Source organism: Peromyscus maniculatus, chromosome 3 (assembly GCF_049852395.1).
Source record: "Peromyscus maniculatus bairdii isolate BWxNUB_F1_BW_parent chromosome 3, HU_Pman_BW_mat_3.1, whole genome shotgun sequence".
NCBI lineage: Eukaryota > Metazoa > Chordata > Mammalia > Rodentia > Cricetidae > Peromyscus > Peromyscus maniculatus.
The window spans coordinates 127,987,699-128,011,006 of record NC_134854.1 but is presented as its reverse complement, the minus strand read 5'-3'; the positions used below and the strand labels follow the sequence as shown (position 1 = coordinate 128,011,006).

Below are 23,308 nucleotides of genomic sequence, written 5' to 3'. Positions count from 1 at the left end.
TTGATCACTTTGATCTCATGGCCCGTGAGGCCCTCACTGAACACAGCAGGTGCCAGCACCATGTTCTTGGATTAGGTTTGTTTGGTTTGGATTTTTTAGAAAGATTTTACTATGCAATATAAATTATCCTCAAACTCATGTTCCTCCTGCCTCACCTCCCCAAGTATAGAGAGTGTAGGTTTGCAATATCATTCCTGCTCTGACCCATTTTTATTCAGAAAGTACACAGTCTCTGTAATTTTATAATAACAGAAAATGGACTAAGACATAAAATACAAACTTCTATATTATTTTCTGCTGTATGTCTTTAATAATGTGGTACTTTTTCTCAAACAGAAGAAGAATATATATCAAGTAAAGCTGATACTTCAGAATACTGTCCAACAAATATATAATATGAACAAATACTTATTAGTGTCATGTGATAGGTATGAAATGATAAACAGTCTGGGTGATATGAAATACTTCACAACTAAATTCCCCAAGTATCTTAAAGAATGTTCCAATAGATCTAGGGTCATATGTCTAACAATGCTCAAGAAAATATCCTGCTATTGTCCAAAATACTCAAGAGCAATAAAATAAAATACTCCATCAACAGGAATCCATCCTTGCCCTGGTATAAGTAAATCAGGTCATTTTAATGTGTCAGTGAAGCAGGGAGCCACACCTCTATGTTTAGTAGACAGTTTTGTGTTGGATTTATAAGGGAGACAAATAGAGTACTCCTTATAAAAGTTCTAGAAATGAGTTTCACAATGCATTCAATGAGTCTAAAAAATCCTAATATAAGAAAATCCATTTAAAATCCAGATTTACCCAAGCTTGTTTCTGGTAAAAAAAAATTTAAGTTTTATTTTTATATCTAGAATAATTGGTGTTCTACAAACCCTGCTCCAGTTCCCAAAGCTGGCTGAACATCAGAATCACATACAGAACTTCTTTAATATGCAGTCTCCTAAAGCTCATCTCCAGACTTTGCTTCTGCACCTGTGAAGTGGGGCGATGGATCTTTATTTTCTTCTAAAGCTGCCAGGGTTTTCTGAGGATCATAGTTTGCTGCAATTACCCGACAGTTTATATCTAGTTCTAAAACCAGGACTTCCTCTTCCACTTCCAGGATGAGAACAAGGATGGTGATTTATGTCCAACAACATGCTCCCTCTAATGATTTGCTTCTACAAGTTTTGTAAGAGGCTAACTAGTTGGACTGGGATCCATCCCTGTTAGAATCTCAGGGAACAAGTCAAACTTGGTGACGTTTATACTAGGGTACCATAAAATACCTTGGAGAAACATTTAAATCTCAATGCAGAAATACTGAGGTTCTTGGCTTTAGGGATTAACCACTAAAAGTTTTCAGGTTGCGTGTGTGTGCGTGCGTGCACACACACACACACACACACACACACACACACACACACACACACACACACACAATGACTCTACTGTTGTAACAGAGTCTGAAAAAACATTTGCAGAAAAAGTGTGTATTAGCTAAACACAATAACTTCCAGCTGTTGATGTTAGGAAACATCAGAAATCAGTGGGTTATATACATTATTTTGGAGAAGGAATTAGTCTTTTAAGAAAGCAACTTGGAAGCTGTTGTTAGAACTCCTTTTGAATGAAGTCATACCTCCACATTTGGAAACCACAAGAGTCAATTATATACCAAGGCTTCAGATACTTTTCCTCCATTCTGCTGAACCCTGGGAGTTCAATGTGAGTAATAATTGAAATGCTGCCCAAAGACACCAAGTTTCCACATTTCTGAAGAGACTACAAGATAATCAATGACAGACACTGCAAAGTTAACCTGTGTGCCTATGGTGTGAAAGTATGTAATTAAAGGTAAGACTACCAACAGGGTCAACTGTGAAACACTCAAGTCAACTCTGGGAGTTGTGCGAGAAAATTTTGTAGAGAAAAGAAAAAAGTCTTAAGGAACCTATGGCATAAAGGAAAATCTAGTCTCCAGTGGCAGATACCACCATGGGACAGTGCAACTAGGGTAACACCATGGGGAACTGAGAAACCCTACAGATTTCAGCTCTATACTACTAAATTCATGAATTTGAGGGTCTGAATATTCTAAGTTATACTCCTGCCCCTTTTGGATCTGTGATGTCGATCCTTGGTTGTCAACTTCACTACACATGAAATTAAAAAAATAAAATAAAATAAATAGTCACACCTGTGAAGAGTTTTTAGTTAATCAAGTCATTTGAAGCAGGAAGACCCATCTTAAATCTGGATCATTTGAGGTCAGATGATGCACAACAAGTCAATAAACTGACAAAATAGTTTATATTCAATTGGCACCAGATCTCTCTTCATTTCTGCACACTTTGCTTTTCATACACTTTACTTTTGTTTGGTTTTTATGTTTAACATTCTTTTTACTTCTCTGTCAGTAAAGTCTTGACAATACTCAACTAAATAACATTACAGTTATTCTGAAATATTTTCTAATTTTCTAACTGAATTGCAAGTAATGTTGCTGTTATTGATGCTGGATCTGTTTGTTTGCTTGTTTTGAGGCAGGGATTCTCTGTGTAGTTTTGGTGCCTCTTCTAGATCTCGCTCTATAGAACAGGCTAGCCTCAAACTCACAGAGATTTGCCTGGCTCTACCTCCCGAGTGTTGTGATTAAAGGCATGTGCCACCACCAAGTGGCTGATGCTGGATCCATTCTTAAAACATCTTATAATTTTAATAACCTTTTGGTGAATATAAATGTATCTCTATCACAGATGATTGGAACATATACATGTATGCACTGATTTGTTTATTTGGCTACCTATTTTGTTGTAAAGATATATTAGTTATGATTGATGTTCCATAAAATTAACTCTAATATGGATTGTAGAAAATGTACTAAATAGAACAAACAAATGTACAATGCATTTAAAAAGGAAAAAATTCTGGTCCACACCTTCCTGTGGCAGCCTATATAAAGGACAAGGAAGAAATAAACATATGCTCTTTGCCTGTTTGCCTTCATTTCTGTTTACTGTTTTTGGAGTCTATTTCTTCAGGATTTTGACATATACTAAAGACCAGTTGAGACATCCAGCCTTGTGGTCTGAACAATTACTGGATTCTCAGATTTTCCATTGGGTAACAGCCATTGTTGAACTAGCTAGGTCACAGCCTGTAAGCCACTCGATAAATTCCCTTTACATATATAGGTAGAGATAGATATAGATAATATGGGTATAGATAGGTATAGACAGATAGCAGTGAGAACACCTACAGTAAAAAGACTATTGGTTCATCTCCTAGTGGGCAGGTCAGCTCAGAATTTATCATCCAGTCAGACTGAAAATAATGAAAGAGATTTTTCTGTTAGAAAAGGCAACTTGATTCTGTGAATTAATATATATATATATAATCATGCATAGATATTATATATTATGTACATACATAGTATAAAAGTATACATACATACATGCATATATATGTAAAAACAAGGTCACTATTAAACCAAGGGCAGCTACTTAAAATTTTATCAGACAAGGTTAACTTCCTTTAAGAATGTCTAAGGGCAGTAAATGTCATTAGGCACCTCAGTCAAAGGAGAGAAACAGAATCATGTCAGAAACCAGGTGATATAACAGTATAGCAGGTGTAATTGGTTACTTTGCAATGGGAACCTCAGCCATTAAAATCTCTTACTATGGGGGTGGTGCTGTTATACTCAATGTAACAGCATTTGTAAACATACAGCCACGAGATCTTTCTTTACAATATAAAAGCACTTCATCATTTTGTGAGATTCTTACCTTTTTCATTATACATAGAATAACATTAGCTATTTGCTCATTTTCTTACTTGTCTAATTTAAGCCTCAAATTGTTTGTTAATCCCTATGCATATTGGATTTATATATGAAGCACATTTAACAGGTATAAATATTTTATGTATAAAGTGCAATTGCACTTTAGTTGACAGTTTGCTTTTATCTTACATCATTAACATGTGGCTGAATTGGAAATAAGAACTAATCAAAGGTCAGCCAGTCACAAATCCCAAAGCTCTGTGAGACTAGAGATGCCAATCCACACACTCTTCCTTACCACCATTCAAATCTGCAAATGAACCCACATTCTCTGATATGTACCATATATTCACAAAGTTACTTTGCACAGTTCTAGGAGGCATCACAGTTATTGATCTGTTCTATGACCAATGCTAAGGGCAGATTTCACATTCCAGTCAATAAAATAATGTGATAAAATGATAAAATGACTTTAATGACATCCCTCAAAAGCCTAAGGTCCATTCATACTTTTCTTCCTGTCCACTCATATAGACATTATATTCACTATGTGTTCTTTCATAAGTACTTCTCACAAACTGAGCACGACAGCTCCATCTCTCTTCACATATCTCCATTATCAATTCTTCTCCACAATTTCAAGGAAACAGCCCTATATATCCCATCATGCTACAATCTGAGCTTTCTTTTCCCCAGAACAAAAGAGCTCCCTGAAAGAACATGTTATACACCAGAAGTCTATCCTTAAAAATAGCCATGTAGGAACTCACTAAAGGATGATCAATCACATTGATGGATAAGATGGTAGGTGGAGTACTCAGAGTTCCTGACCTTAAGCTCAAGGATAAATGGTTTGAAATGGTTTGATATACTCCACCACCAATGGCTTGACATAGAAAGTTATGAGAACATGCTCCCACTGAATGACAAAACTTCCTTCCAAAGAGCTCCCATTTCCAGAGTACTGTTTATTCCATTTATGCTATGTTCTGCCTGCAGTTTTGAAGTATAGTATTAAGAAAGAGTCTCACTGTGTAGCCTAAACTAGTGTTTACTTTGCAATGCTTCAGCCTCTACCTTTGAAGAGGCATATGCACCATGTAGGCATATATTTGAACATTACACACACACACACACACACACACACACACACACACCTCAAAGTGTTAATTCTCTGAATATCCTTTAGCTAAGCTCTATCACAACTATTGTTGATTATGTAATTTTGAGTTTACTATACAGTTAAGTCTGTTGAACATGTACCTGATATGATTTAATCTTAGTAGCAGGAAGCTCGTCAGTTAATAATATGATACATATTAATGTCTATAGAATCTTTATTGTGTATACAAATCACATGATAAATGAAGATTTTAATGCAATGGATCTATAGTGAAAAACAATGTTCATCACAACTCACAAACTTCCCACAAACATCCATTTATGGACTAAAATGCCACCAACACAACAGACAAACATCTTATATAAATAAGCTTCTCTTCTGAATTACATAGTTTACTCTCATTGTGAGAACTCGTGTTCTTAGTCAATAAGATGCAGGATGTGTAAGAAGAATGACCAATGGAAAGCTCAAATTGTCACTATTGGTGGACAATTCATTATATTAAGTCTTCCACCTGCTTCAGCTACTTAACGTCATAATTCACACGTCTGGGGATATGAAAATTTCTCACTGGCAAATTATCCCTACAGAATTTTCCAAAACCTCAAAGCATACAGAAGCAAAAATAGCTGGGTTTCCGCCTTCATTTCAACTGAGAGTGTATATTTGAGGATTTTCTAAGTGCTGAGATTTAAAAACTGTAATAAATGAAGCATCTTGGGAATTATCTAGACCACAAGCACGGGGGCATGAATGATCCGCAGTCAGCCGTCAGGGCAATTTCTGTAATAATGCTGTAGTTTAGGTTCTATATGATATAAAAACTGCCCACAGGTCTGTCAAATAATTAAGATTCCAGTGTGAGTTAACATGGCAGACAGCAAGAGAAAATATTTGGCAGAAGTAGAATGGAAAATGGTAAATTCTCATTGTATGCTTTAGAAGAATGGAAATATATAAAAGTAATTAAAACAAACAAGAGAGGTGGTTAAATTATGAGCTATAAACAATTGTGATAAATCTATCCTTGAATTCCATAAAATAGTTGCTGAATTTGCATACAAACATCAATACAATCTTACTAAAAATGTTCCACTCTTTGAAGGCCATAAAAATACATAGGACATAAAACAACATTTTGTCTTCAAATATGTAAAACTAATTTGCTGCATGTATATTAACAATAAACCAGTCATTTTCTTATACTTACTAAATTTTGAAATTCAAAGTATTCATAAAGCAATTGCTTTGCTTCAGGAAAAAAAATGCAGAAAATCATTTCCCAGCACTGTCAGCATTACAAATAAAAGAAAGCATACATCTATTATAAAATTTCAATCACACTTGACTGAAAGCAACTTGAAACATTTTTATGTTTCTCCTTCATCACATGTCAGCCTTGCTTTTGTAGGTTGGAAGGATGGGTTATAGCTGAAGTAGAAAGAATATGGATGAGAGGCCAGGAAATAATTCATCCTTTATAATAAATAAGATTCTTGACCATAGCCAGAACCATTTCTCCAAAATGAAGTCTCCAATAGTGCTAATCTCATCTTGGTTCTGATACAGTGGCTTGCTGTGATAGCCATAAAACAACACATTCTAGAGATGCTTCCTTGCTATGTCTGCACACAAAGAAAGGAGTTTGCATTGCCTGTACTATGGGTAAGGACAGTGGGCAAACGTAAATCACTTCTCTATTTTAAAATAATGGAATTTAAGGTCTATAAATCATAATATTCACAAAGTTCAACCATAACACAGGCATGATATGAATAAGTGCATCAAAAGAACAAGATCACAATATTATTAAGAGATGTTCAAACCATGTCACTGGCACCAGGTTCTGTGTGCAGATAACAAACTAACTTTAGTGTCAGTAACCATTCAAATACATCTCCACTGGACATGGGAGGAGAATGATAGGAAGAGTGGTTAAAAGGTCTTTTCTGTTTTCTCTCTCTCTCTCTCTCTCTCTCTCTCTCTCTCTCTCTCTCTCTCTCTCTCTCCCCCCGTGTGTGTGTGTGTGTGTGTGTGTGTGTGTGTGTGTGTGTGTGTGTGTGTGTCGGTATCTGTGTGTGTTAATGCCATGCCAAGGCTCAAACGTGGTGGAGTAAGTTCTTCCCTCCCACTATGTGTGGCCTGGGACCCAACTTAGGTTGGCAGCATTAGCAGCAAGTGTCTCCACTTGCTGAGCTATCTCACCAGCCCCAACGTGGCTTATTTAATAAACACACAGGAGATACAGATAAAACTAGGAGTCTCCATGTTTTCCTGCAGCCTTAACTCTACATCAAAGAAAACAATGTTTTCTATCTACACAGATTGAATCCCAACCTAAAACATAGATTTATTATTTCTAAGAAGGCAGAGTTAAATATGCTGAATTAAGAAGCTATGTTACAAGAAATTCACTTTGTCAGTGTTAATACAGAAATATTTGTCAATGTTAATACAGAAAAACTGGAAGTTATTGTACTTTGAATAAAAATAATGACTTAAGAACAATATTCATTTCAGTTATAAGACACAATATAAGCCACAGTGCACTTATAAATTGCAACTAATAGAGGAATTGAGTGGAGCTAATGAAGCTATGACTATTCAATGACCTCATGTTACACACTGTAAATGTATAACATTGTAACCAACTCTGCCATATCTAGAAAATTACTGTGGTATCTGGATTCCTGAACATCAAGGTGAAAAAATAGAAAGAAAAGAAAAGAAAACCTAGATACTTAAAGTTGGATTTGAGTAACTTGTAAGACTTTAAAACAACATGAAAAAAAAACTTTAAAAAAGGTATTTTTAGAACATATGTAAAAGCCAGATATGATGGGTTCATCCATAGGCCACCCTAGCCCCTTATTTTTCTGTTTAGTACTGCTTAAATGCTTTGAGTCCAAAATACTGAAAATATGTCATATGTATTACTCACAACTGTGTACTTTCATCATTTTTAACAGTAATTAAACTGACATGCTCCTTCAAAAAATATATTTAAAACAGAAGGCATGTTATATTCAGAGTCAGACCGTCCAATGAGTTTACTGAAATGTAGTAAGACAACAGAGACTCAAAAAACAAACAAACAAACAAACAAAAAACACAATACAGGAATCTCATGGCTCAGTGGTTAAGAGCAGTTGCCACTGGTGCAAAGGACCTGCACTGCTGCTCACAATCACCTAAAAATTTGATTCCAGGGGATCTGATGCCCTCTGTGGGCCTCAAAGAGTACTGCACACATGTGTTATGCATGCATGCAAAGACTCATACATACCAAATGAAAACAAATACATCTTTAAAAATATATATATAGTCATGGTGCAAAATATATGACAAATATGTATTGTCAAAGCAGGTTATTTTGTATTTCTATTATACATGTGATATCTAACCACAATATCTTATCACAACTCAGAAAAAAAAAGAGAGAGAGAAACCAAGAATGTAAAAAATGGATGAGAAACATCAATATTATTATTTTCTTACAAAAAAATTTCCAAGAGCCTTACTCATAGCTTTCTAATGATTACTGTGAATGCTATTTGAACAGCTCATATGTTTATTTTTTCTTGTTTGAAAGCAGTAAGAAGCAGACAATAGAAACGTGTAGTTCACCAAAGCAAAGAATCATGTTTATGAATTTGAAAGGCAAGAGAAACATACAGGGATCACCAGTGTAGCCCCAGCTACACACAGTGGGATCTTCTTACTCAGTTGAGTGTCCCAGTACTGCAGAAATGGGTAACAGAACAGGGGCACTGCTTATTATATCAACAAATACATAGACCATCAATACAGAACATGCTCTGTGTGTAGTACAAAAGTAGATATAAGGTTACTGAACCTTTGTGGTGATATATTGTGTACCCTAATAAAGCTTGCCTGAAGATCAGAGGACAGAGTCAGCCACTAGATTAGACAGAGGCTGCACAGTGGTGGCACACACACTTAATCCTATCACTCCAGAGGCAGAGATCCATCTGAATCTCTGTAAGTTCAAGACCACACTGGGAACAGAGCCAGACAGTGGTGGCACATACCTTTAATCCCAGTACTTGGAAGCACACATGCTGTTAATCCATGGAGGTGACATGGCTGGACAAAGAAAGGTATATAAGCTGTAAGGAGATAGGAACTAAAGCAGTACAGCTGAGACCCTTTTGGGTGAGGACTCAGAGGCTTTCAGTCTGAGGAAACAGGATTGGCTGAGGATTTGGCGAGATGAGGTTGGCTATGGCTTACTCTGCATCTCCGATCTTTCAGCTTTCATCCCAATATCTGGCTCTGGGATTTTTTTTATTATAAGATCATTTAACATTCAAACAACAAACCTCTACTGTTTACAATATGTGTTGTGATCACTGTGAATGTATATGGGTACATGTGTGCACATAAATGTGGAAGACAGAGGTCAATATCAAGTATCTTACTCAGTTGATCTCTGTGTGATTTGTTGAGACACGGTTAGTAGCTCACTGAAAACAGAGCTCATCGATTGGCTAGAATAACTGGTAAAACTTAGGGAAACTGCTACCCACTCCTATAAGTATACCACACTCTGTGTTCAACTTTTTTCATTGGCGCTGGGAATCCAAACTTGGACCCTTACCAAGCATGTGATTGGCTGTGCTATGTCCCAAAACAAGCATGTGCATATTCTATATAATGTTTGTGGTGTCTCTGTATTATATGTATGATTGATGTTATATCAAATATAAATACAAAGATAAGAAAATGAACCTTGGGAAAGGTTACTATGTGTCTGGACCATCCAGCTGTCAAGAAGTAGGGCATGGATTCAGACTCATCAGTACAATTCAGACTTTTTGTAGTGGCCTATTCTCCATCTTGTATTATCAAGATGAAAACTACAGGGAACACCGAGATGGATCTGTGGGCAAAGGTGCTTACTGAGCAAGCTCAGAAACATGAATATGATACCCAGAATGTATAACATTGAAAGAGGAAAAACAAATCCACATGTGGCCTCCTCACATGTGCCTTGGCACACTCACAAATACCCACACCCTGTAATACACACATACACAATAATAATAAATAAAAAATGTTTAAAAAGAAGTTAATTATAGCTCTGCCTGGTGGGACAGGCCTATGTTCTCAGCCACTTAGAAATCTGAGGAAGGCAGATCCTATTTGGGGATTCTGTGCTAAGGCTACAAAATGAGTTCAACCTTAGCCTGAACAACTTAGTGAGATTCTTCTTCAAAATAAAAAGTACAAACAGGGATGTGGAATTGACTCAGGGGTGGAATTTTTACCAAGCGTGTTTAAGGGCCTTAGTTTCAATCCTGTGTACTAACAAAAGAAAACAAAAAGAAAAAGAAAACAAAACAAAAAACCAAATACATTTCATTTATCTATTAATGTGCTTATGCATGAAAGGAAACAATTTTATTTGTTTATTTATCACTTTTCAAAGGTACATTTTTAGATTAAAGCCAAGCCCTATTTACAATCACTTACTTGCATTGAATAATGCCCGATGACCATGTTTGTATTGTAATCATTACCAGGAGTTAGATGTGTAACTTACATTGCTGTTATCTCTCTCTGCACATCACCCATCTACAAGTACAACAAAAAGAAAGCCAGACTCCCAAGTCTGCAGAGTCTAGAATAAATAGCGAGCTAACAGATAATCACATGCGTCCCTAACAACAGAGTACTCATATTTACACTTCAGAGTTGAATAGTCATCATAATACAGATGACAATACAAATACACACAACACGAAATGATGGCAGTGTGCCGAGAATCAAGCCTAAAAGAACATGGCCTGTCAAATAAGTCATATGTTCTTGTTTGATTTCCTTCTCATTCAAATTGGACCCATTATAAGAACACATGAAACACCTGCCCTTTCTGGGACTGTTGTGACAACCTTGAAAGCAAATGGAGACAGGAATACTGAACATTTCTACCAACACAACTGTGCAGGGCACAGAGTTTCTGGTATACAAAGATTGACCCCAAAGTCAGAGAGGGAAGTTCATAGTGGTAAACAAAGGGTACCTTATATGCATCATCTTACTTAATTTCTCTAAAAACAAAAACAAATCTATTTGTAATTTATGTGTACCCACAGGGCCAGAAAAGGGACTCATATTTCCTGGAATTGCATTTAATAAACAGGTAGTTATAAGGTGGCACGTGGGTCCTGGAAACTGAACTGATGTCCTCTGGAAGAGCAGCAAGTGCTTTTAAACACAGCGACATCTCTACAGCCCATAAGAACTGTTTAAAAATCCAGTCCATGTTCTGGGTTATTTTTTTTTTTTAAAGAATCCTCAAGATCATTATTATCCTCAATGATTGTGTTATCCTACCTCCCATTTTCTTATAAACCAAACTCCCTTCCTCAAAAAGCACTACATTGTTATTTTAATTTTGAGGAAAAAAGGCATTGTAAAGGTTGACCTGAAGCAGACCTTGCCTAAACATAGCAAATAATTTCTATTTCCAAACAATGAAAAAAAAAATGGTTAAGTGTAGCATAGAGAAAAAAATTAAACCTTGTCTAAAAATGAACTAATCCCACAGTCAACCTTGATTTAAAAGTATTAAAATCAAATATTTACCATAAACATTTAAACCAATCTTACTATCTTAGCAGAAATGGCTCAAGCCATAACTAATATTCTATGAGCATATATTCTTAGCTTATTTTTAGTTATTCTTATTCAACTGTATTGGTGCCACCTGGCATGTTCTGGGAGCTGTATCTGTGAAGGGTTTAGGTAAAAGATACTTAAAAGTGACTACAATGATCAACAACAAAGGAAGCTATTTTAATTTTAGTATAATTTATTCATGGTGCCATTTGTACTTTGAATGAAAGACTACACAGCATTTCCATAAACCTCTTTTATCTGCAGGGACTACCTCATTGAAGTAGCTGGTTAAATTAATTGTATTTCAGTTATTCACAGTTTTATTTAATTTTGTTACTAAAAATAACAAAGGAAACTAAGGACCCACCTTGCCTTCAACCTATTGATGGATGCAATAGTTTGAATCATTTTTAAAGATTTCAATTGTTTTATTTTTGAAGTTAAAATATTATTACATCAGTTTCCCTTCCTTTTCTTCCCCCCAGCCTCTCCCATGTACTGCCCTTGCTTTATCTCCAATTCATAATATTTTAAAACTTTGATGAATTCTACAAAATCTATTTGCTACTATTATATAGATGACAAAACTATATTCTCCAGGGGGCAGTTAATTTTGTCACAGTTGTACAGCTGGTACCCAATGGATCTGGAACTGGTAATAATTTTGATTTCAAGCTATTACCCATTGTTCTAAAGAACTCACATGGTGCTGAGTGCTTGTGGAATCTGGAGTGTTACAAAGCAGTGGGCAGGGCAGCAAACTTGTCCTGGATTCCCTAGGGTTTTGCTAGTGTTATAAGTGAATGTATTGCATCCTGGGATCCCCTGAGTCATGGAAAAATTAGCAGGGCTGCTTAACCATCATAGCACACAAACAAGTCTGATGTCAGTATGTATGTACCTAGGTGGTACTGAAAGAGGCTGTGTCGAGTGACATTGGAGTGGGGAATTGTGCAAGCTGTACTAACCACAGCAGAGGACAGAAAGGCAATGTAAACAAGGGGATGGGGGATCACATGTCAAGTTCTTAAATGGGTAAAGATAAGCTGACGTGGTAAAACTGAGAGGGACAGGAAACAGGCAGGTGATCTAGTTTAGAAAAGGGAATATCTCATAAGGGGAGCCAGAGAGAATCAGGCCTGTGGAAGTGGTTTTTAGCATATCTCTGTCTTTGCTTTGTGCAAGGCAATGAGCTTTGAGAAATACGAGAGCTTTGGTTTTATGATGTAGTGACAAATATACGTGTCTGGGTAGGGAGGATGCCAAATGGTTCTTGGCTAGAACTATGATTTATTACAGTTGAGTGGAACTGCTGTTAAACCCACCAACAAAAATAACACATCAAAAGAGTTCAGAAGGGGAGAAACCCAACCCAACAAAAACAAACAAAAATGCTCCCATCCTTATCTAGAATTCTTTGCTTTTTTTTTCCCTCATTGATCTCATAAATCAGGACTGACTTAAATTAAAACAAGAAAAAACAAATCCATCTCAGCTCAGACCAGCTTAAGTCAAAAACAGCTTATGAGTTAAAAAAAGTCACAATACCACCAGGGCTTCTCATTTGAGGCATATTGGAGCAATATGCTAAAAACAAAACAAGAAGGGATTTCCCCCTGCAAGCTCAGGCCACCCTAATGTTAACTTCACTCTGAATGACACAGGGTGACTCCCCAGAAGACAAAGGATCTCCCTGGTGGTAACACATCTATAACAATGGAAAGTTAATGTTCCAGGTGAGTTCAAACTCTTGTCTATAAGGGTTATCTGGGTGGCCAGGGTGAAGACCTACATGAAGTCTTGGGAAGCAGGAAAAATAGTTCCCTGCTCCACAAAGATTCTCACTAAGCAATCTCCTTGCTGTATGGAAACAATACATTATAGAAAGGTAAAATTAGTGTTCTTCTGTCCTGGTCTTGCTCACATGTGCATTTTTCAAAAAAGATTTATCTTTATTTAGGTATCTGTGGTTTTTGTGCATGGCTATGTGCATGAATATGAAGCCTCCTGTTGAGGTGAAATGAAATAATTCCCATAAAATTGGAGTTACAGGTGGCTGTGAGCTCTCACAGGGGTGCTATGAAGCAAATTCTGGTCCTCTGAAGGAGTATTAAGAGGTATTCATCTCTTAGTTACCTTTCCAGCCCAAGATTTCCAACTCAAAGAAATAGTTTCAATTTACATTATACACTAAGAACAAGATAATAATAAAACACAAAGGTAATGGGAAAATGGAGATGTATGTTCATAACACAACTTCACTCTCCTTTTCTGCATCTGGAGTGGGAAATGGGGAAAGATTAGCTAATGTCACTGGAAGTCTGAGACAATGAGAGGAGAGTTATTTCTGAATCCTGTTTCCCTTTCTTCAGGGGCATTCAATGAGTACTTCTTCTCAGCTCCCTTTGGAGCAAAGTGACCCACTTCAGTCCAGCGAAAATACAGGCAGACAACATCATAACCACTGTCACTATTGGCCTATAGCAATCTCTGCAACATTCTCTGGAGAATTGCTCTCCTCACACAGTACAACTCTCTTGAAAGATCAGAAATCTATGGACTTAGAGGAGGATAAAGCTATAGAAGTGTACTCAACTGAACTCCATAAACACCTCCAAGAAAGGCCAGGCAGTCAGGAACTACAAAGAGAACACTGGACTACCCAAGATGAGCAATGTCACTCATGATTTATGATTACCACAACATCAGTTCCCGGTTGTCTTAAAGGACCTGTGGAATGTGGCTTATTGGACATTTGACAACATGACAGTTACTGTGCTTAAGCTCTCTTATTCCTTCAACTCCATTAAAACACAATAATGACTTGAAAAAATACATGCACACACAAGTTGGGAGTGTAGCTGGGTGGTATAACAATTAGCTAGCATGTACAAGAGGGCAGGTAAGATATCTCAGTGGGTAAAGATGCTGGCTGCCAAGTCTCATAGCCCCGGGAAACATGATGAAAAGACAGAATTGACTCTCACAAGTTGCCCTCTGACCTCCTCATACATGCCATGGCCCAATCCCCTCTGCCTCCATACACATATAAATTTTAAAACTAGAATAAATACCAGCCCTTCCCTTACACATATATGCCATGGAAGTAAAAGACGGTGAAGGAAAAAGTTATAAATTTGAAGGAGGCAGATTTCTGAGGACATAAGATAGAAAGAAACTCAGGAGGAAATGAATACAGGTGATTGGGGAAACGTTAAGTGAGAGGTGAGAATATCATTAACTGTGAAAGTCCACAACTGAATACAAATTAAAAGGAGAAAAAGATTAGCACAGACGATCCTTCGGGAGGAAATCCCTTGGCATCTTTTTCTTGACTACTCATTTTTCCTTTGCTGCCACTGGCATGTTTATAAAGGAGAAACACACAAGTACTGTGTGACTAGGTCTCTCCTCTAGGGTGAATGAGATAAAATGGCAGGTTGGCAGCTTGAATGAGAGTTTATTTGAGAGGACACTAAGGTTGCTGGGACAGGTCCCTGTAGTCAGGCGCAGAATGTCTTAAAGGTTGATTTTGCAAAGCTGAGAGGAGAGGAGCTCTCTCCCTAATGGGTGAAATCAATAAAAAAAAAAAAAAAAAAAAAAAAAAACACCCTGACCAAAGTGAGGGAGGGGGGCAGACTTTTTTTTTTTTTTTTTAAGCTGTGAATCTCCCAAAAAAGATATATTTGCTGAGAAACATATCTCCCAAATACTTCTGTTGTAGAATGCTTAGTGCAGGGCTTCTATGTTGGGAGCTTTAGGACCAGGTAAATGTTCCTTGGGTAGCAGGTGTGAGTGATTTATTGCCATGAGAGAGAGGGAAATTTGAAGATCTTCTCTGGGTCCTGGATAAATCCACAAACCAAACTCTATCTCATATGCTTTAGACTGCGTTCTTTGTTATCCTCCAGGAATTTTTTATTGCATTGATATGCACAGAGGCAAAAAGGGGGAAAGTAACCCATGGCTTAAGTAAGAAAATTACTGAGACCCAAACCAAAAAGTACTATAGTGTCTTTGCTTGAAAACAAAATGAAACCATAAAAGATCAACTCGAAACTCAAACTATGGTTCAAATCCTAACAGCATCATTAACTATAATGTAAAATTATTTAGTTCATCCTTCCAACATTTCCTCATTTGTACAATAGACATAAGAATAGCTACTTAGGAAGGCAAAGTGTTTAGAAAAATGTCTTCCCCTGCCTGAAAATCCAAGGTATTAGGGAGATGTGGAGTAACATGTATAAAACAAAATTTTCAGTGACAGAATGTCAGAGGATGCTTGCTGCTCACCTCACCACGGATTTCCTTATCAGATCTATAGGTAGACCACATCTTCCAGCCTCCTTTAAGCATGTAGCTTCACCCACATGGATCTGAGTTACCTAGGTACCTAGGCAAAAGTGATCTGAACCACCTGGCAGCCTAGGCAATTAACACCCAAGGTCTTTCTTCTAAAATCCCATGGGAATAAGCAGTCTCACCACAGAATGCAAGAAAGGTGGTCTCTGACTCACACCTTTTGGAATTGCTGCCAAAATCACCCATATTGGGACACGACACGAATCAGAAATCTATTTTACACATGAAGCAATATGTTTTTCTGACTCATTTATTAGAGATCTTAAACTAGGCAATCTAATACAGTCAAGTTCTTTGCTTATCACCTTATGTTTTACCCCTATCATGAAACCTTAAAATGGATGTTGTTCCAACTTTAAAGCTAAAAATACCTCAGGCTCCCAGAAGGAAGAAATTATCTTTCCCACTCCCATGAGTGTTAGAAGCACATGTGGAACCAGGTGAATCTACTTCAAGGTCAAAGGCCTTTCTACCCTGCACACAGAACTGCAGTGTGGACACTGTTCTTTGCTTGTTCACTCCTGATCCCCAGTGTGTTTCTTCTTAAAAACTACATATTTTTACCTATGTTTGCATCCAGAATTAGGATGATTCCTTTCAGGCATGGCTTCTTACAGATCATCCCACCATTCACTTGCCTCATGACAAGCAAACAGCTTAGAAGAGAGAGATTCCCAGCACTTTTGCAAGTGGCTACTATGTCACAGATGATGTGATGACACAAATAAAGAGGGAATGGTAACAGAAATTCCCAAGCTGGCAGTGATCCCTTAATAGGAGTGATGTCTCAGTAGTACAAACAATTCCCCCAAATACATAAAACATTACGATTGAGTATCTCATGTTGTGGCTTTCTTGCACTCTGTATTTTACCATACCACATTTGCAAATGTCCTCAAATTGCAAACGTATCTTAGTGATTTAGTGCTCAAATTTTCTTCTCACAGAAAATAAAAGAAACTGAGGGAAAAAGATGAAGAAAAAGAAAACACTTTAGATGCTAAATACGAGAACCTCTGAGAAACTTAAAATGCTGTTTTATGGACACAAAATAATAGAAACAAAGAATCTGTCTCCATCAATGAATAGGCACCTGCCCTTGACTCTCATATGAAATAGATTCACTCATTTAAAATCCTATAAAAGCAAGTTCACAACGAAGTTTAATTTCTTCTGATAAAACGAGAGGTTACACCTAATGCATTTTTTGCATCTGACTTGAATATAACAAAGAAAATGAAAACACATTGAAACCATTATCAGATAAAGTTGGAGACATCAGGTAGATGGGTAAGTCAGGATTATAAAAGGGTGGTTTCAGACAACAGGCTTAATTCATTAGGCTATTTTGATTTTGATTTTTATAAAATTTATATTGCAGATAAGATTTTGTTATTCTGTGGAAATTTTGAAAGAATTTGCAGTCAAAAGACTTAGGGCTTAGAGGAAAAAGTGCAAGACATACTTCTGAACATGAAGATGTGGGTAAAATAAAGAGACGATTAAAAACAAAAAAGCCTCATTTGACAGGGTTGTTTTTTAATCACCCTTAATTGGATACTTATGGAAGGACTACAGGAGGTTCTTAACTGCCTCCCAACTGATGTGAAAGTCCTCATCCCAGAAAAAGTACAAGTGGGTTCACAGGCTACAAATAAGAGTTCTGCCTTTGCTGCAATTTCCAAAGGCAGCTTTAACAACAAGTGACTTTTCTTAGAGTTGTAGCCTCTAATTCAAAAGAGCTTTCTGAGTTTGCAAGCAACCTGGTGAGTTCCACGCTGAACAATAATGAGGCTTATCATTATGGTCTTTTACACCTAGATAGGCCATTAAAGTCAGTCAAAACACCAATGCTTTCTTTTACTTTAAGTGAAGGGAGGCAGTGAGTAGAATTTTATAAAGTAGGAAAAGTCATGATGTAAGGGAATTAGGTTTTTGATCCTTAGCAATGTTTCCTACTGCCCACAACTACTTTGAAGATAACTAAACTATCCTGAATGAAATCTAGATGAAGGTACCAAAAACAAATTTATGGCAAAATCTGTTTCCTCTTGACCACCCAAGGTGTGTCTGCCTCCTGACATGATGCTAACACCTGTTTATACCCCTGTATGTAGTGAGACAACAAACCTGCTCCTCAGTCTGGCTTGAATGCTACTGTAGGGTGCCCTCCCCCACGAAAGGCTACACCAGCTGCTTGTGCTCCTACTGTGCTAAAGAACACGAACCATAAACCTCAACACGCAAAAACAGAAAAGTGCATTCCAAATTATTCTGTAGGAGTCCAAAAGAATCAGTTCTGTTGTGTTTGTTCCTTGAAACACTCAGCTCCCATCATTGTAAATTACTGGAAATGCCCACGCAATTAAAACAAAACAAAACAAAACCCCACCTTTATTCTGAAAAACAAGTCTCGCCCCCATGTTGATTCCTATAGGAAACTAGAAAAAGTTCAGCGAGCCGGGCTCACAGGACCTGCCTTACAAACAATCCTGTAATGTGCCCCTAAGATCTAGAGTGCCTTCTTCCGCGCATGCTGCACACCCAAGATTATCAGTCACACTGATTAACCTGGTCACAACCTCCGCAAATCTTTGCCATCAGAACCTAGAGCCGGAGCCCCACAACCTACACCTTATCTTCCCAATGCACTAAGCAGCTCCCTCTCAGGAGCTGCGCTGTGCTGCAAAATGCATTCATGCATCAGGTTCTGCTTAGTTCAAGAGACTGGGGAGCCCTAATCCTCCTACGTCTACCTCACCCACACCTTTCAGTTTTAGTGAAACATATGTACTAGAGAGAGGTAAAGAGCAGAAATGAAGGAACATTTTTGAGAGCAAAAGGGTTGGCATCTGTGGGGCGCCTGGTGCCGATCTCACTGCTGCGTGTGGAGAGGAGATGATGCGGTTGCGTTTTCCTTTCCCAAAGAAACTGAACACACACACACACACACACACACACACACACACACACACACACCCTCCCCAGAAGTTATTGGAAATACACGCTGCCCCTACACGCTCCCAAGACCAACACTGGGGAAATCTTTATGCCTTCCACAACAGCAGAGCCCTGGTTAACCTCGTTCACCGCGCAGCCACCACTGTGCTTTGCAGGGAGCCTGGTACGCTGTGGGCACTCCAAAAAGGAGCCTTTCAAAAGGGCTCTTTCTATCGTGAGTCCCAGTCTATGTTAAGTCCCAGTCTCCAGAGCCTGGATGTCCAAGTCCCTTCAAATTCCAACCCAAGTTCACCGGCTCATACTGTGGGTTGCACCTGAGTGGGTATGGGAAACCCAACACTCAGAAAGAAAAAACCTCAAGCAAGAATGCGCACCCCGGAGCGAGGACGCACGGAGAGGGCAATCGCGTGACCCCCGCTGGAGGCGCTTATTTTAAGGTTTCTGGATGTATTTTCTGCTATAGGCTCCTTGTTTCGTGGCTGTCTTGCAGCGCAACAAACTTCTTTTCACACTAATAAAGAAGAAGAGGGGTTACCGTGAGGTGACAGTGGCGTCCACGGGAGAGCTGCCACTTACCAGGTGGAGTGTTCTCAGCTCCTCACAGTCTCTGGTCAGCCCTTCAGGAGAGACAACCCGGGGTTCTCACCTGTCCTTCCCCAGCCCATAAGGACCATGCTCTTTTCTCCCAAGCCGTGAACCAGGCAGGGTGCCCGGGGGATACTGCGCTCCCGAGCCAGGCTGGACTTACCGGAGGCGCCCAGGGCAGCTCTTCGGAGAACCTCGCGCGCGATGCCGCCAGCGTCCGAGGGTCCCGGCAGAGTGGCAAAAGCTCCCTACTTGCGACCAATCCTGGTTATGAACCTGGTGCTCTGTGGCTGCCGCGCGCCCCCTCCCTCCTCCCGCTCTTGGCAGCTCTCAAAACCCGGCGCGCCGGAGTTCAGGCAGTAGCCGGCTCGCTTGCTGCCGCCAGGGGAAGACTCGCAGGGAGGGGGCGAGGCTAGGGGAGGGCGGGGGCCTCGCTCGGCGGAGCTGGGCATGCTCAGTGCTCCACCAGAGGCAGCGCGCCCCCAGGCGCAGTTCCTGCACCGCCTTGCCCTGGGGAGGCGACCCCGAGTCCCCACGCTGGACACTGGTAAAGGGAGCATTGCCAGGCCGGACTGGCCCTGTCTGGTTTCTGTAGCGGGACACAAAGGGTGTGTTTGTCCAAGGGTACATGAAGAGAAGGGCATCTTCCTTTGCCACCTGAGTATTGGGGAACAAGGAAGCACGACCTGCCTCTGGCTTCCTGCACAGTTGGAATCCGGAGGATCTTCAAGGTGGTCTGGCCAGGGATACCACGTCTGGGCTGAGAATTGCTGCGCATAGGTTTGGGGTGAGCGGTAGTAGGTAGTACTGAACTTGGGTTGTGGAAGGAGGTGGCTTTAGGGGCGGTGTTATTTGCTTGTTCTTAGGCGGAGGACATTGGCCAGACAGACAGTGTAACGGACCTAATGTCTTAGGGATACAATTTACTTTCAAGCTGGAATGCACTTGAGGGATGGAGTGGAGGAAACATTTGCGATAAAATAGGGACAAGGATCAGTTTGTCTTGTGTGGGGGCATATTAAAAGCCTCGCTATTAAAAGCAGGTGCAGTGGATAATGACGGTGCTCTGGTCATTCTATGGGACTCTACTGTTTCCTTGCAGAAATGGCTCCCTTCACCCCAACTCTAAATCTCAAGCTAGCCATAGAGACTGAGAAGGAAGTCTGAGCCCCCTTCCTTGGTCCCTGTGCAAAGAGAATCTGACAGGCTGAGAGGCAGCCCAGTGGGGCTCATGCAGAATCCATTTCCAGCAACCCCAAGAGAGGCTGAGTTTCTCTCCCTAGGGGAAAAAAAATAAAAGCCCCGGGAGATTCTACAGAACTCAGCCTTCCTGTGCATGTCTCAGCAGTTCAGAGCGACATAAACAACTCCTGACCGTTTATTTACACAATCATGCAAACCTACCCTGACATCTCCATTATGTGGGAAAGATGTTAACTGGAAAACTATTTTTAAACTACTGTGGTAAGCAAACACTCAACTCCTCTGAACACATGAGGCAGCCCCCTTAGTTGATAAAAGGGATTTTGTTTTATATTTAGACTCTTGTCTTGGGTTATTACTGTCGTTGATTTTTAATGTAATCAGTTCTTGAGAAATGAGCAAATCTTAACGAGGGGATAGGTATCACATGAGTTTCTATCACGACTGCTGAGGTTATTGCTGGAGGAAAGAGCCCCTCTCCTCATTTTCTAGGCTCTTAAAATTAGACAGACTTAGGCCCCTCCCTTCTCTCTTGTGAAGGAAATTTTACAGATAAGGAATGTTGGTGATGTGATTTCCCTGGTAAATTACTAAAGCTGATTGTTTTCTCTTCACTTCAAATCCACCATGATCCATGATTCTGATAACTTTTGCTGCATTGCTTTTTTTAAAAAAAAATAATGTTGCTTCTTTTGTATTTTTCAAATTAACTTTACCCATACAAAATAATAGGCTAAATTATTACATTTTCATATATATATATATATATATATATATGAATTAACTTGTCTCGTATTTGTCCTCTCACTACACTCCCCCATGCCTGTTTCCTTCTTAAGCCCAAACAATCTATATTCTATTTTTAAGTAATAGTTTCAGGTAATATATATGAGTCCATATATATATATATATATATATATATATATATATATATGAGTTTCAGTAAAAGTTGATAACGGAAAATTGCCTATCTTACAAGAAAACATGCCTTTGTGTACATATACACTCAGCTCATTAAGAGGAAACATGGTATTTTAAATTCTATAGACAATTAACAAAAAGTGGAAGAGAGAGAGAGAGAGAGAGAGAGAGAGAGAGAGAGAGAGAGAGAGAGAGAGAGATGGGGGGACTACCAAAACAGTTTTCAAACTTTTATGAACAGTATGAGCAAATTCCCTTAACTATGCATTCTGAGTTTCAATTCTGAATAGGTTATATGCTCTCTTACCAATAATTCTTTTCTTTAATTATTTTAATTCACTGCATGTGAGACAGTGTACTCTAGCTTATGCAAGGAAACTCAGGATGGCCATTACTTAGAATCTGCTCCAGAAATGACCGACTGTCTAGTAAGGAAAACAGTGTATATCTGGAGAGACAGATCTGGGTCGGATTGCTGGGATGTCAGTTAACTGTTATGCTGGGGGGGGGGGTGTCTTTCCATCAACCTGCATCTAGTTTAAAATAAAAGCAATAATCCAGTCCCGTTTTTCCATCCTGCAGGGAAGAAGCAAGGCTGAACTGCTACCTTGGCCAAGAAAAGCAAGCTTCTCACTATAGCTCTCCTGATTGGGGAGTGTTCCTAAGAGAATCAGCCTCTGCCAGGAGATGGGGGTGGCTTATTTTGAAGACACCATCCTCACATGTGTATCCCTGCATATCCAGGCCCCCCAGCTAAGTGTTAGTTCCTTGCTCAGGGAACCTGTGATTGGGATTCTCTGGGGGGAAATCTTCCAAACGAATCAATTAACACCACCAGTAGAGTTCAATACCACTGCACAGAGACCCAGCTCTGTATCAGTGCATGAATGAATGACTGGTGCTCATGTCATTTGCAAATAATCATCATTGTAACAAAGCGGAAAACTTCCCTTACCCATTTAGCCTGTGTGGCATGTCAGCAGAGAGTTTCAATAACCCTCATGGACCCTCCAAAATATTTGCACATATATGTGAAGTGTAAGATGCAGATATTTTAATATGGGAGTATCTATTTGGGCACAAGGTCACCTCTTACACTCATTAAACCAATCTGAATGAGGTCTGATAACTCTTAAGGGAAATCAGCACTAGAAATGCTTTCGACTTTTTGGAGACACGGATGGAATATATCAGCAGGTTTCACTCAGCGTGAGACAGCACTGAAAACTCCAGAAAGGACATAGCTCTGTCCCACCCCACCCGCTCAGTCTTTCTTCACACATCTAGGGCTTGTGGTGGGTGTGAATTTAATGTAAGAGATGAAAAAAAAAGAGCTTTACAGAAAAAGAATATGTTTCTTTTGACCACATCTTATCTGAGTCAATTTTCTGCTGATTCCTCATACCCAGTGGGAATTAAAAAAAAAAAAGAATCCATAAACGCCATGTTGTGTCATCTAAGTGACATGAATTAAGTGATCCAGAGATGAGGAGATAACACAATGGGTAAGAGTGCTTACTGCAAAAGCAAGAGGAGCTTAGTTCAAATCCCCAAAACCTAGGAAAAAGTCCCAGGCATGGTCAAATGTCTATAACTCTACCTTTTGCAGGTACTGGGGTGGATATAGGCAGATATCTGGGGCTGGATGGCCAGCCAGCCTAACCAGCCTTAGGTTAATGGAGACACTCTGGCTCAAAATATAAAATGGAGAGCAGTAGGGG

At 39.1% G+C, this 23,308-nt stretch overlaps 1 protein-coding gene and 1 long non-coding RNA gene across 4 annotated transcripts in view; one reads left to right on the top strand and one right to left on the bottom strand.

The window, feature by feature from the left end:
- Cntn4 (contactin 4) overlaps positions 1-19,773 on the bottom strand; it is a 1,007,992-nt gene extending 988,219 nt beyond the window's left edge. Inside the window, exon 1 of one of the 3 annotated variants that reach the window (XM_042273735.2) lies at positions 19,627-19,773. The gene's annotated coding sequence lies outside the window, so the exon portion shown is untranslated. The remainder of the gene's footprint in view (positions 1-19,626) is intronic. The other 2 variants (XM_042273733.2, XM_042273730.2) reach the window with 2 other exon arrangements.
- A 218-nt stretch (positions 19,774-19,991) lies between these two features.
- LOC121828074 (uncharacterized) lies at positions 19,992-23,039 on the top strand. The gene is made up of 2 exons (XR_013050052.1): positions 19,992-20,194; positions 22,170-23,039. It is a non-coding gene; the product is annotated as an uncharacterized LOC121828074 (long non-coding RNA).
- The last annotated feature ends 269 nt before the right edge of the window (positions 23,040-23,308 follow it).